Consider the following 11,613-nt stretch of genomic DNA (forward strand, 5'->3'; position numbering starts at 1 on the left):
ATCTCTGTAAAGATCCACCGTATCTCGGGTGCCCAAGTGCCCCCTGCTGGGGGAGCTCTAGCCTGCAGCCGCTGAAAAAGAAGCTCCTTCCAAGGCTCAACGCCTGGAAGCAGCCCCCGAACAATAAGCTTCCCCAACAAGGCTCTACTCTGATCAGCTGGATCTATAATGCCCAAGCCCCCCTGGGCCAGCGGAAGAGTAATAACTGCCCAAGCAACCTTAGCCCGGGCCAGCTGACCATCCCGCCTAGACCAAAGAAAGTTCCTGATCAGCCTCTGTACGTGGCTGATGCAAGAGCTCGAGAAAATCCAACAAGACGTGATACACCACATAGTCGCCTAAAAGCACCTGATTTGTCACCACCACCCTCCCAGGCAGCCAAGGAAAGCCGAGCTGTACTCCAATATAAAAGCTTCTTCCGAATGCTCAGAAGAAGCGGGGCAATCTGCTGCTCAGGTGACAAATCAAGTCCAATCTGGCATCCCAGATACCGCACTGCTGTGCCAGGAGGAATCCATCTAAAGTCTGGGCTCCATGCCGGAGCGGGGGCGCTACTGATCCTAAAAGCCACTGTCTTGCGCCAATTGATCAATGCTCCCGAAGCCACACCAAAAACCTATAGAGAGTGACCCTTAGGAAGTTTGATAAATTTTAGAAAGGGGCCACTAGGATTTTTTGGGAAAGGGGCAACTCCACTTTGGGAGGTACACGCCTCTCTCTTCTCTCTCTTGCTTTTGGAGAGAAGTCGCAAGCTAGCTGCGTGGAGGAGAAGGAAAAACTCTGCTGCTGTAGTATGCGGAAGCTTCGGAGAAGAATCGGTACTTCAAAACTCAAAAATCAGCACTCTTTTCGCGACAGAAATTAACGCACAAACTGAAAGGGGATGTGCAGAAAATAGAGAGAGAAGGGGGAGATGGAGAGGACACAGTATTGGGTCCCAATTACCCTCTGTAGGGCCCCCCACCACGGATGGTGTATTTGCTTTATTAGAATGATGTAAATCTGAAAACAAATACAGAAAACTTGACCTTTTCTTGGCTGGAAAATCCTGCCCTTCACCTTCAGAAGTCCACCCCTTTGCTTGGCAATCTCCTTGGCTTGACTGGCCCTTGATTGGCTTGAGCACTTGGTGAAAACTGAGATGAATGATGGGATTATGGCCTCCACTATTTATACTCCTCCTCAGGAGCAGTCGGCCAGCTCAAAAACAGGCTATGTCCCACGACTGGTGAAATTCAGCAATAAATGCTAAATTAAATCCCAAAAAATACTGCCTTTTTTTCCTAACAGGCTGAAAGTGATGCGCCTGCTTCTGATTGGTTGGACACAACTTTTGTCCACAATCCCAAGGCTGGGCAGCCTGTATGGGCTGCCCCATACATGCCCTACAGCCATTTAAAGGCTGTATGCTCCTCAAAATAGCCTTATCTTTGCCCTAGGGCTGTCCCACAGCCTATCCATGGCTGGTGGGTCCAGCCTGGGCCTTCCTGGCCCTCATGGGGATGGTTTCACACCATTCCCATGCCCATACTAAGCTCCGGGGTAGCCCTATGGGTTGGCCCCTTGTCCTAAACATAATCTACTCAGTGATCTGGCATCCGGTACCATACCAGATACACAGAACCACTGACATCATTCTAGAGGGAGACTCACAGCGCGGAGTGGCACTGTTTCATGTGCAGGACAGTGCACACCTGACCTTAGACTCCTGTGCAGGACAATGCACACCTGACCTCGGACGACTGAGATGGATCCCTAGCTGACTCGTCCCGGACTGGGCTCACATGGGACCAGTTCACCATCCCAGGTCCTGCACCTTCTGTACAGAAATGTCTACGTGGCATCCAAGTGCGGGATGTACGTGACATCCCCTTCTGCTTAACTTGACGGAAGCTGCATAGCCTCCAAATAATCCGTCAATAATGCCGGATAGTTTTCGAAAAATTCTTTGTTGAGCCATACCGCTTCATGAGTTCCTCGGTCCTGAAACTTCGTGAGGAACTGTTGTAGTCTTCGGCCTGAGCCATGCTTGAAACGGTGCAGAAGGATCTGTTCTGGAACCATTACTTCTGCTTCATCAACAATGTCTGGTTCCGCTTCGTCTTTGACCTCTGAAGGGGGTGGACCTGCATATGGCTTTAACCAACTGACATGAAATACATCGTGCATAGTCTAACTCGGAGGTAGCTTTAATTACATAGACACCTCATTAATCTTTTTCCGGATGGGAAATGGTCCGAAGCTCTTGAAAGACAACTTTGGACATCGCTTGCCCACCTGCTTCAATCTTTGCTTCATAATCCGAAGATACACCCAATCCCCTTCCGAAAACTTCATATCCCTTCGGTCTTTATTGGCCTGTCGAGTGTAGGCCTCTTGCGCTTTAGCCAATCTGTCTTTAACTGACTCTAGGATCTCGTGGTAAGACTCCGTCACTCTGTTCGCCTCCGGTACTGAAGACGAAGTCCTGGTTAACAACAACGACTGGAAAGGTCTTCCAAACGCTGCCTCATATGGAGTCCTGCCAATAGCTGAAGAAAAAGAGTCATTCAAAACAGCTTGAACTAAAGGCAAAAACGATTCCCACTTACCTTGCTGATCGTGGACATAAACTTCAGCACATCAAAGGCCAACTGGTTGTATATCTCTGTCTGGCCATCTGTCTGGAAAAATTCAACTTAGTACCAAAATTATCAAACAATGCCCTCCAAAAATGACTGGTAAACTTGGCATCTCGGTCTGACACTATGGGTCTAGGAATCCCGCCAATCGGGTACCAATGCCGAATGAATAGCTGGGCAACATCCTCGGCGGTCACATTGGCTCTGCAAGGAATAAGCATAACAAATTTGCTAAACCTATCAACAATAGTTAAGCACTGCGTATTACGCTTACTCGGACTGGGAGGTTGATTTGTGACAAAGTCCATCGAAATGTCTTGGAAAGGACCCTCAGGAATTGGCAAGGGCTGTAACAACCCTATCTTCTTTCCACGAGGAGCTTTCACCTTTTGACAAATGTCACAGCGTTGTACATACGTAAACACATCACGCCTCATCTTTGGCCGATAGTATTGCTGTTCTAATTTCTCCAGAGTCGAATTCATGCCCCTATGACCACCTGTAATAGCGTCATGGGCATCATGGAGAAGAGCTGCCCTGAATGACTTCATGACACACAGTCGGCCTTTGTAGAAAAGCCAACCATCGCGTATCAGAAAATGGCATGGTCCTGTGGCATCCAATGCCTGTTCCCACTGAGTACCGAATTCCTCGGAATCCGCGTACGTGTGCTTCATGTCCTCAAGTCCTGTACCAACAAGGTCAAGTCTAGTGGTCTGAATCATAGATACTTGTTCCTTCCTGCTTAAAGCATCGGCCCCACTGGATTGGCCTTTCCTGGAAGATACTCAATCATACCACCAAACTGCTAGAATATCTGACTCCAGCGGTGTTGTCGATCACTCCACTGTGCACTTGGCATCGTCTGAATTCAGCGCAATGCCTGATGGTCAGTGCGAACCTCGAAGTCACGGCCATACAGGAAATGTTTCCAATGTTTCAAGGCCTGTATAACTGCTAGGAGTTCACGATCACAGACTGAGTAGTTCTTTTCGGCGGGCAGTAACTTACGAGACATGTAAGCTACTGGATGACCATTCTGTTGCAATACACCTCCAATTGCGATGTTACTCGCATCGGTGATCACTTGAAATGGTTCGTCCCACGAGGCAAGGGCTAAACAAGGCGCTTCTGACAAAGCCACCTTGAGGTTCTGGAATGCCTCCAACGCTCGTGGAGTCATTCGAATCTTTTGCCTTCTTGTTTTCACTCCCTTTAGCAGATCGGTGAGATCTGCCGCCGAGAGATCAGAAAACTTGTCAATGTGGATGGAATATGCCTGGCATATACCCACAAATGATCTAATGTCATAAGCTGTCTGTGGTACTTCCCAGTTAACAATCTCGGCCACTTTAGCCGGATCCAGTCGAATGCCTTCAGCACTAATTATATATCCCAAGTAATGTACCTAGAATAGATAAAATTCTGACTTCTTTTCATTGACGTAGAGCTCGTTGCTTTCCAGCAATTTAAGGACTTTCTCCACATCAATGTCATGCTGCTCAACTATAGCTGAAAATATGAGTATGTCGTCCAAAAATATGAACACACTCTCTCCAATCAACTCCCGGAAAACAGGCATCATCATGCGGTTAAATGTAGCTGGGGCGTTCGTCAAACCAAATGGCATGACCACAAATTCATAGTGGGCCCGTTCTGTACGGAAGGCTGTCTTGGGGATGTCCCCCTCTACAATCCGTACTTGGTGGTACCCACTCTTTAAATCCAGTTTGGAGAACACCTTTGCTCCATTCAGCCTCTCGAGAATATAGTCAATTCGAGGCATCGGGAATCTGCTCTTGATAGTCAGCTTGTTGAGTGCACGATAATCGACACACAACCGAGAAGACCCATCTTTCTTCTTGACAAACAAGATTGGTGCTGCAAATGGCGACACGCTGGGGCGGATGAAGCCAGCTTGCAACAATTCTTGGAGTTGGCGGTCCAACTCCGATTCCATCGGATATGGAAACTTGCTCGGGGGTTCCGAGCCTGGGAGGAGGTCAATCCTGTGATCCTCCGGTCTGGACGGGGGGTGCTGGGGAGGGAGACTGTCCCGAAGAAAAATCTTCTGGAACTTTTCATGGAGAATCGAGTACTTCTCGGAAGCACTGGCCACCGTCTGGGCTGTCTGGATGTAAATCATCGCACACTGTGCGCCTTTCCTGACTGCTCGCTTAGCCTGCAAGTGGCTTATGAGCGGAAAGTTTGGAATACCTGGCTCACACTTAATGGTCACCGGGGTGTTTGACACATTCCGATCGATCTGGAAAGTGTGCTTGTCCCACTTGACATCAGGAAGAAACTTGTGAAACCACTGGATACCTAAAATTATGTCTGCTCCTACAAGAGGGGCAACCATAAAGTCACGCACAAACTCTATGCCCTGAATCACTAACTTAGCACCTAGAGCTTCATACTTGACGCTCGTTGTCATACCTGTGCTAAAACCCTCCACCTGTTTGTCCACCGGAGTCAGCTCGAAACGGGCACGCCTAGCGGCCTGTTCCGTGACCACATCCTCCGTGCTGCCGTTGTCAAACAAGACAACGACTCTCTGGCCACCTATGTAGCCAAAGGACTTGAGCAATTCATTGCGCTCATACTCCTGGTCATGGGCGCCCTTCTGCTTATCTTCGAGCTCCTGGCTAATAATTGCTCCAACTGAAGCACCGGGGGTTGAAGAACTAGGGGTAGCCGCTGGGGTCTGTGTGGGAGCTATGCTCACCATGGAAGCTGTGGAGGCGGCGGCGGCCTTTGGAGGCTTCTTCGGACAATCCCGAGAAGTATGTTCTTTTGTGTGACAAAAGAAACATCTACCCTCCTTGTACTGAGAAAGCTCCTCAGCACTCAACTTGCCACCTGTCTTGCCTGCCTCCGCTTTCTGGTCTGGAGTAAGCTTAGACACATTGTTCGAGTTCTTGGAGCCAGAGGCTCCCGGGCTCTGTCCTGGGGAAGACCCCGTCTGGTTCTGGCTTTTGCCCCCCGAGGTGTTAGCCCTGGGAGAAGCCGGCTGGGAAGTCTTGGGCTTGCCACCATTGTGTTTCATTTCTGCACTCTGCGCAAGCGAGAGTGCGTCCTCAAAGGTGGATGGCCTAAACATATGTACCTCCCATTGGATTTGCGTGTCCAGGCCATACAAAAACTGCCCTTTCTTGTCCGTATCAGATAAGCCTAATTGTAGACACAAGGTCGAAATTTTATTGGCAGACTGAAGGATTGGTTGCGCGTTCTGACGCGCTCCCCTGAACTCGTCTTCGAGTCGCTCAAGGTAGTGGGGCGGTAGAAACCGTTGCTTAAGGTCGCGGACGAATTCGTCCCACCAAAAAAGCTGCCATACCTGCTCTGGTGTGGGCATGAGCCCACTGAGTCCACCAAGGGATGGCCTCACCTTCCAAGTACCAACTAGCTAAGATCACTTTGTCAGTATCTATTTTCCTAACTGCGGCAAAGTAAGCTTCAAATAGATGTAACCATGAATAAAGAGTTGTGGGATCGAGTTTACCATTATACTTACTGAAATTCATTCTCTCGGGAAAATGATTCGAGGGCGCCGCCGATGTCAATCTGGCGTCCAAAGCTCTGAGGTAACGCTCGTGTTCCACGCGTCGCATGGCGTCGTCTTCTCGTTGTCGAATCTCCAGTGCACGCATCTGCAACTCAAGCAAGGAGCTTGGCTGCGGCTATGACCCCTCGAGAGGGTCCCTGTGAGACGAGGATCTAGTATCTGGGATACGGAAGGAGAGGGAGGAGGAGATGGAAAACGCAACGCTGGAGAGCGAGAACGCTCCTCCAGAGCCAAGATCCGCGCCTTCTGCTCATCCAACTTGGCTGTCTGGTCTGCGATTGCTCGCATCATCTGCTGGAACATGTCTGTGATACTCAAGCCTGGTGCCTAGCTGGGCTGCCTGGTGCACTCTGGTCCCATGGTTCTGGTTCTCTCTCGTCGTCAAAGCTCGCCAGAGCGGGAAAATGCAATTCCTTTCCAGAACGCAATCTGACCATCCACTATCTGTGTGAGAGACTTCCGGAGGCTTCCGGAGGCTAAAAACCAACCGTCCTTCAAGGGACAGGAGTCACTCCGAAAGGGGTAGTCCACCGGTGTCTAAAAACCAACCACACGAGCGAAAAAAATTTCTGGTTTTCTTTGCTGAATCTTTGTCCTTGAAGTAGGCTCTGATACCATTGTAGTATGCGGAAGCTTCGGAGAAGGATCGGTACTTCAAAACTCAAAAATCAGCACTCTTTTCGCAACGGAAATTAACGCACAAATTGAAAGGGGATGTGCAGAAAATAGAGAGAGAAGGGGGAGATGGAGAGGACACAGTATTGGGTCCCAATTACCCTCTGTAGGGCCCCCACCACGGATGGTGTATTTGCTTTATTAGAATGATGTAAATCTGAAAACAAATACAAAAAACTTGACCTTTTCTTGGCTGGAAAATCCTGCCCTTGACCTTCAGAAGTCCACCCCTTTGCTTGGCAATCTCCTTGGCTTGACTGGCCCTTGATTGGCTTGAGCACTTGGTGAAAACTGAGATGAATGATGGGATTATGGCCTCCACTATTTATACTCCTCCTCAGGAGCAGTCGGCCAGCTGAAAAACAGGCTATGTCCCACGACTGGTGAAATTCAGCAATAAATGCTGAATTAAATCCCAAAAAATAATGCCTTTTTTTCCTAACAGGCTGAAAGTGATGCGCCTGCTTCTGATTGGTTGGACACAACATTTGTCCACAATCCCAAGGCTGGGTAGCCTGTATGGGCTGCCCCATACATGCCCTACAGCCATTTAAAGGCTGTATGCTCCTCAAAATAGCCTTATCTTTGCCCTAGGGCTGTCCCACAGCCCTTCCATGGCTGGTGGGTCCAGCTTGGGCCTTCCTGGCCCTCATGGGGATGGTTTCACACCATTCCCATGCCCATACTAAGCTCCGGGGTAGCCCTATGGGCTGGCCCCTTGTCCTAAACATAATCTACTCAGTGATGTGGCATCCGGTACCATACCAGATACACAGAACCACTGACATCATTCTAGAGGGAGACTCACAGCGCGGACTGGCACTGTACAGACCAGGTGGCTGCAGGTCGTACAGAACAGGCGGCTGCAGCTGCTACCTATTTGATGCTCCTCTGCCTGTACCAGCTATACGGGTCTGCACTGTACTTGACTGTACCAGCTAGACAGAGCTGTCCTTGTCGCCTGCACTTGTCTGTACAGGTATTCGCATGCAGCACCTATACCGTACAGGTCTACAACTGCACAGTAGTCGCCTGAACCTGCTGTCCGTACGCTGGTCGCCAGCGCCGCCTATACCAGCCGCCGCCAGTCAACCTGCAGCCGCCTGTTCTGTACGGCCTGCAGCCGCCTGTTCTGTACGGCCTGCAGCCGCCTGTTCTGTACGACCTGCAGCCACCTGGTCTGTACGGCCAGTGTTCTGTACGGCCTGTGTTTTGTACGGCTTGCTCTCCACGCAGCAGAGTTTTTCCTTCTCCTCCACGTAGCTAGCTTGCACGACTTCTCTCCAAAAGCAAGAGAGAGAGAGAGGAGAGAGGCGTGTACCTCCCAAAGTGGAGTTGCCCCTTTCCCAAAAATATCCTAGTGGCCCCTTTCTAAAATTTATCAAACTTCCTAAGGGTCACTTATGCCTAGGGGCCACCCAAGGTTAAAACATTAAAAATATTAAAGTCCTTGGTCCCTGCTGACACTCATGCTGTTCCACTTTCACAGGGTCATGAAACAAGGCCTTCTGAAACCTGTCAACCACCCCCTCTGAGTCCAGAACCACAAAGCCTGGAGTATGCACCTCCTTCTGCAAGTAATCAAACTGCCACCTGCCTGGCTTTCAGAAAGATCCCCGTGGAAAGAACATCCTCATCTACAGGAGGTTCTTTGTCCCAAATACTACGAGACATGAGAGCATAAGTTACCTGTTCAGTTTCCTCTGACTGACGAACACAAGAACCACCAACATCAGCACTGGAAAGTTCATGCCAACTGCTGCCATCAACTGGCAAGCTATTCACCATCTGGTTCCTGAAAGCTTGCACCTGCAGCGTATCCACACTTAAGTGGCCATTACCAGACTGCCACTCATCACAAACCTGAGGACCTGGGAGAGAGAGTGCTGAAAGCTTGTAAACTCCATTCTCCACTTCGCCTTCCCAAACCACCTGGCCTGTTGCTTTGTCTCGGAGAGCAACAAAATGCTCATCAAACTCCATCCGTACGCCAGTCTTGCAAACCTGATGCACTGACAACAGATGAAAACCAAGTGACGGAACATACAACACCTGGGAGGATTGCTTCCCCCCTCTGCCCATCAGGAACTATCTCCATCCTGCCCTCACTGTGAACTGGGATAGTGGATGTATCCCCAGTAAGAATGTGACCAGAATACCTGCAGAGATCCTGTAAATCTGAACGGGAAGGAGTCATGTGCCTGGAAGCACCACTGTCTAGAATCCACTCCCGAGTATCCGTTGCGGAGAATCCTCCAACCTCCTCCCTGCTTGAAGAAAATGAAACATCGGTGTCCATCACCTCCAGGTGCACAAAAGCCGGAGTCTTCATGATTGCTGCTGAGGAATCTTCACCCTTCTCGGTCTTCCGCTTGGGACACTGCCTCCAATAGTGGCCTTTCTCGCCACAATCATTACAGGTCCTCTCTGCCTTTAGTTTCTCGCGGTCAGTAACGAACTTCTTCTCAGAAGACTTCTCCGATGAAGCCTTCCCTTTGCCCGTGTTACGGCCTTTCGACCGTTGGCCAGTTCAGGCCTCCGAACCTCCACCCTGAGGAGGGTTCGTGAATCGTTTCTCCTGGTCCAAGACCATGGACACAAGCTCCTCCCACGTGATGGTGCTGAGCTTGCCACTGGTAATCAAAGACAAGTAAAATGCTGAGTACTGAGAGGGCAAGTGCGATAGCAACGTTATGGCCATGTCCTGTGACGATATCTCCTTCCCAGCCTGAAGAACTTCCTGCTGAAGAGCCTGCAGCTTGTTAATATGCTCCCGCATCGCCGACGACTTTGCAGGGCTCATAATCCGCATCTGTACTTCCAAGGAAATCCTCTTCATGGGCGATACCCTGTTGTAAAGAGAGACCAAATGCTGCCATATACCTCTGGCCAGCGTCATATTATGCTTTACATGATTGATTACCTGCGGTGTGCAGTTGAGAAAGATAAACGAACGGACCCTGGCGTTGACACGATCCCACATCTGTGCCTGTGCCTGTGCCTGTGCCTGTGCCAGTGCATGTGCCTCCCTGTCCTTTCGGATCGACGGTAACTCCCCTTTCTCTACTTCCGGTCGTGGAACCCCAACAACGACGAAATCAGCGAGGTCGTAAGACTCCAGAACAGATTCCATCATAACCTTCCATATGCCGTAGTTATTCCCTTCCAACTGACAGTCCACCGGGAACGTGGTGAGTGTCGGGATCTTCACATGCCTCTCGGCCATCTCAAATAGATCTGCCATTGCGGGGATGTATTTTGAAAAGGATGGGTGGGTGGGAACAGAGAAGAACTAACACCTGCAAGTGGCTGTCCAGCAAATCAGCCCGCCATCCTCTTGCTTCTCCTCTTCCCAAACAGTCCCGAACAGTCCACCAATCAGCAACACAACAGTCCCCCTCTTGCTCACACAAATCCCAAGAACTATCTAGAGCCTAGGCTAAGATACCATGTCAGAATACACAGCCGAGATGATGACCAGATCTGGAAACACGAGCAAAACGCAATGCAAAAAATAACAGCATAAGAGATAGAGAGGTAGAGGCGTGTAACTATGCTCTATATACACAAAAGAATCCCGAAATGATACAACGGTGACAAGGGGACCGAAGGCCATTTTATATGGCCCCCCAACGGCAGTCGGCCTGCTGTAGGGCAGCCGACAGGGCACAAAAAAACCCCACGACTGCTGAAATGCACAGTCGGCCAGCAGCAGGGGGGGTCGGCCAGCATCAGGGAGATCCACGGCCTGTGCAGAGCAGTCGGCCACCTCCAGAGTCTCCACAGCTGCGCTAGGTTCAAGGTCCTCCTGCCACTACAAGACTGCCTCCTATGCCACAGAAAAATAGGAAAAAATGGGAAAAAAATACGAAGAGTGGGGAAAAATGAGAAAACACCTAATAAGGGCGGGCACACCCACAACACAGGCCCTGGTGTATTTGTATAGACAGGAGATGACTTCAAACATTGGCTTCTCTGTATAACAGGGTATCGCCCATAAAGCGGATCTCCTTGGAAGTGCAGATGCGGGTGATGGATCCTGCAAAGTCTTCAACGATGCAGGGGCATATCAAGTTGTAGGCTCTTCAGCAGGAGGTTCTTCAGGGTGAGAAGGAGATATCTTAACAGGCCATGCCACGCCATGGCCATCACTTTGCTGTCTCATCTAACCTCTCAATACTCAGCTTTCTACTCCTCTTTGATCACCGCTGGCAAGCTCAACACCATCACATGGGAGGAGCTTGTGCCTATGGTCTTGGACCAGGAAGAGCGTTTTACGAACCCTCCATAGGGCGGAGGTTCTGAGGCCTTGATTGGCCAGCAGTCGCAAGGCCGCAACAAGGGCAAAGGGAAGTGAAACCGGACGGGAATGCAAATCAATGGACAAACACTTCAGATCCAAACAAAGATGCGAAAACATAGCGGAAATAACCATAAACAATGCTAAAAGGAACACAACACTGAGCCGGAACGACCGGCCCCCCGTAGGAACTGCTTTATTCCAACAAACGGGTTATAATCAAACCAAGGTGCGGGTACAATCTTGCACCAGATTTTCCACAAAGCTCACATGAGATAGTGTCCAAGATCGCTTCACAAAGTTAAAGAGCCTCAGCCTTCTGCTATCTGTTCAAGCCTAATCTGCTTTCCTAGAAACAATCCAAGAGGTTCCCAGATAGCCTCAAACACCAAGCCAAATCAGTCCCACAAAACAGCCCCGAAGCTTCCCCGAGATCTTGTCCCAGAGGC

The sequence above is a fragment of the Cibotium barometz genome, chromosome 1 (assembly GCF_041138505.1).
Source record: "Cibotium barometz isolate CiBa-2024 chromosome 1, ASM4113850v1, whole genome shotgun sequence".
In the NCBI taxonomy this organism is placed as follows: domain Eukaryota; kingdom Viridiplantae; phylum Streptophyta; class Polypodiopsida; order Cyatheales; family Cibotiaceae; genus Cibotium; species Cibotium barometz.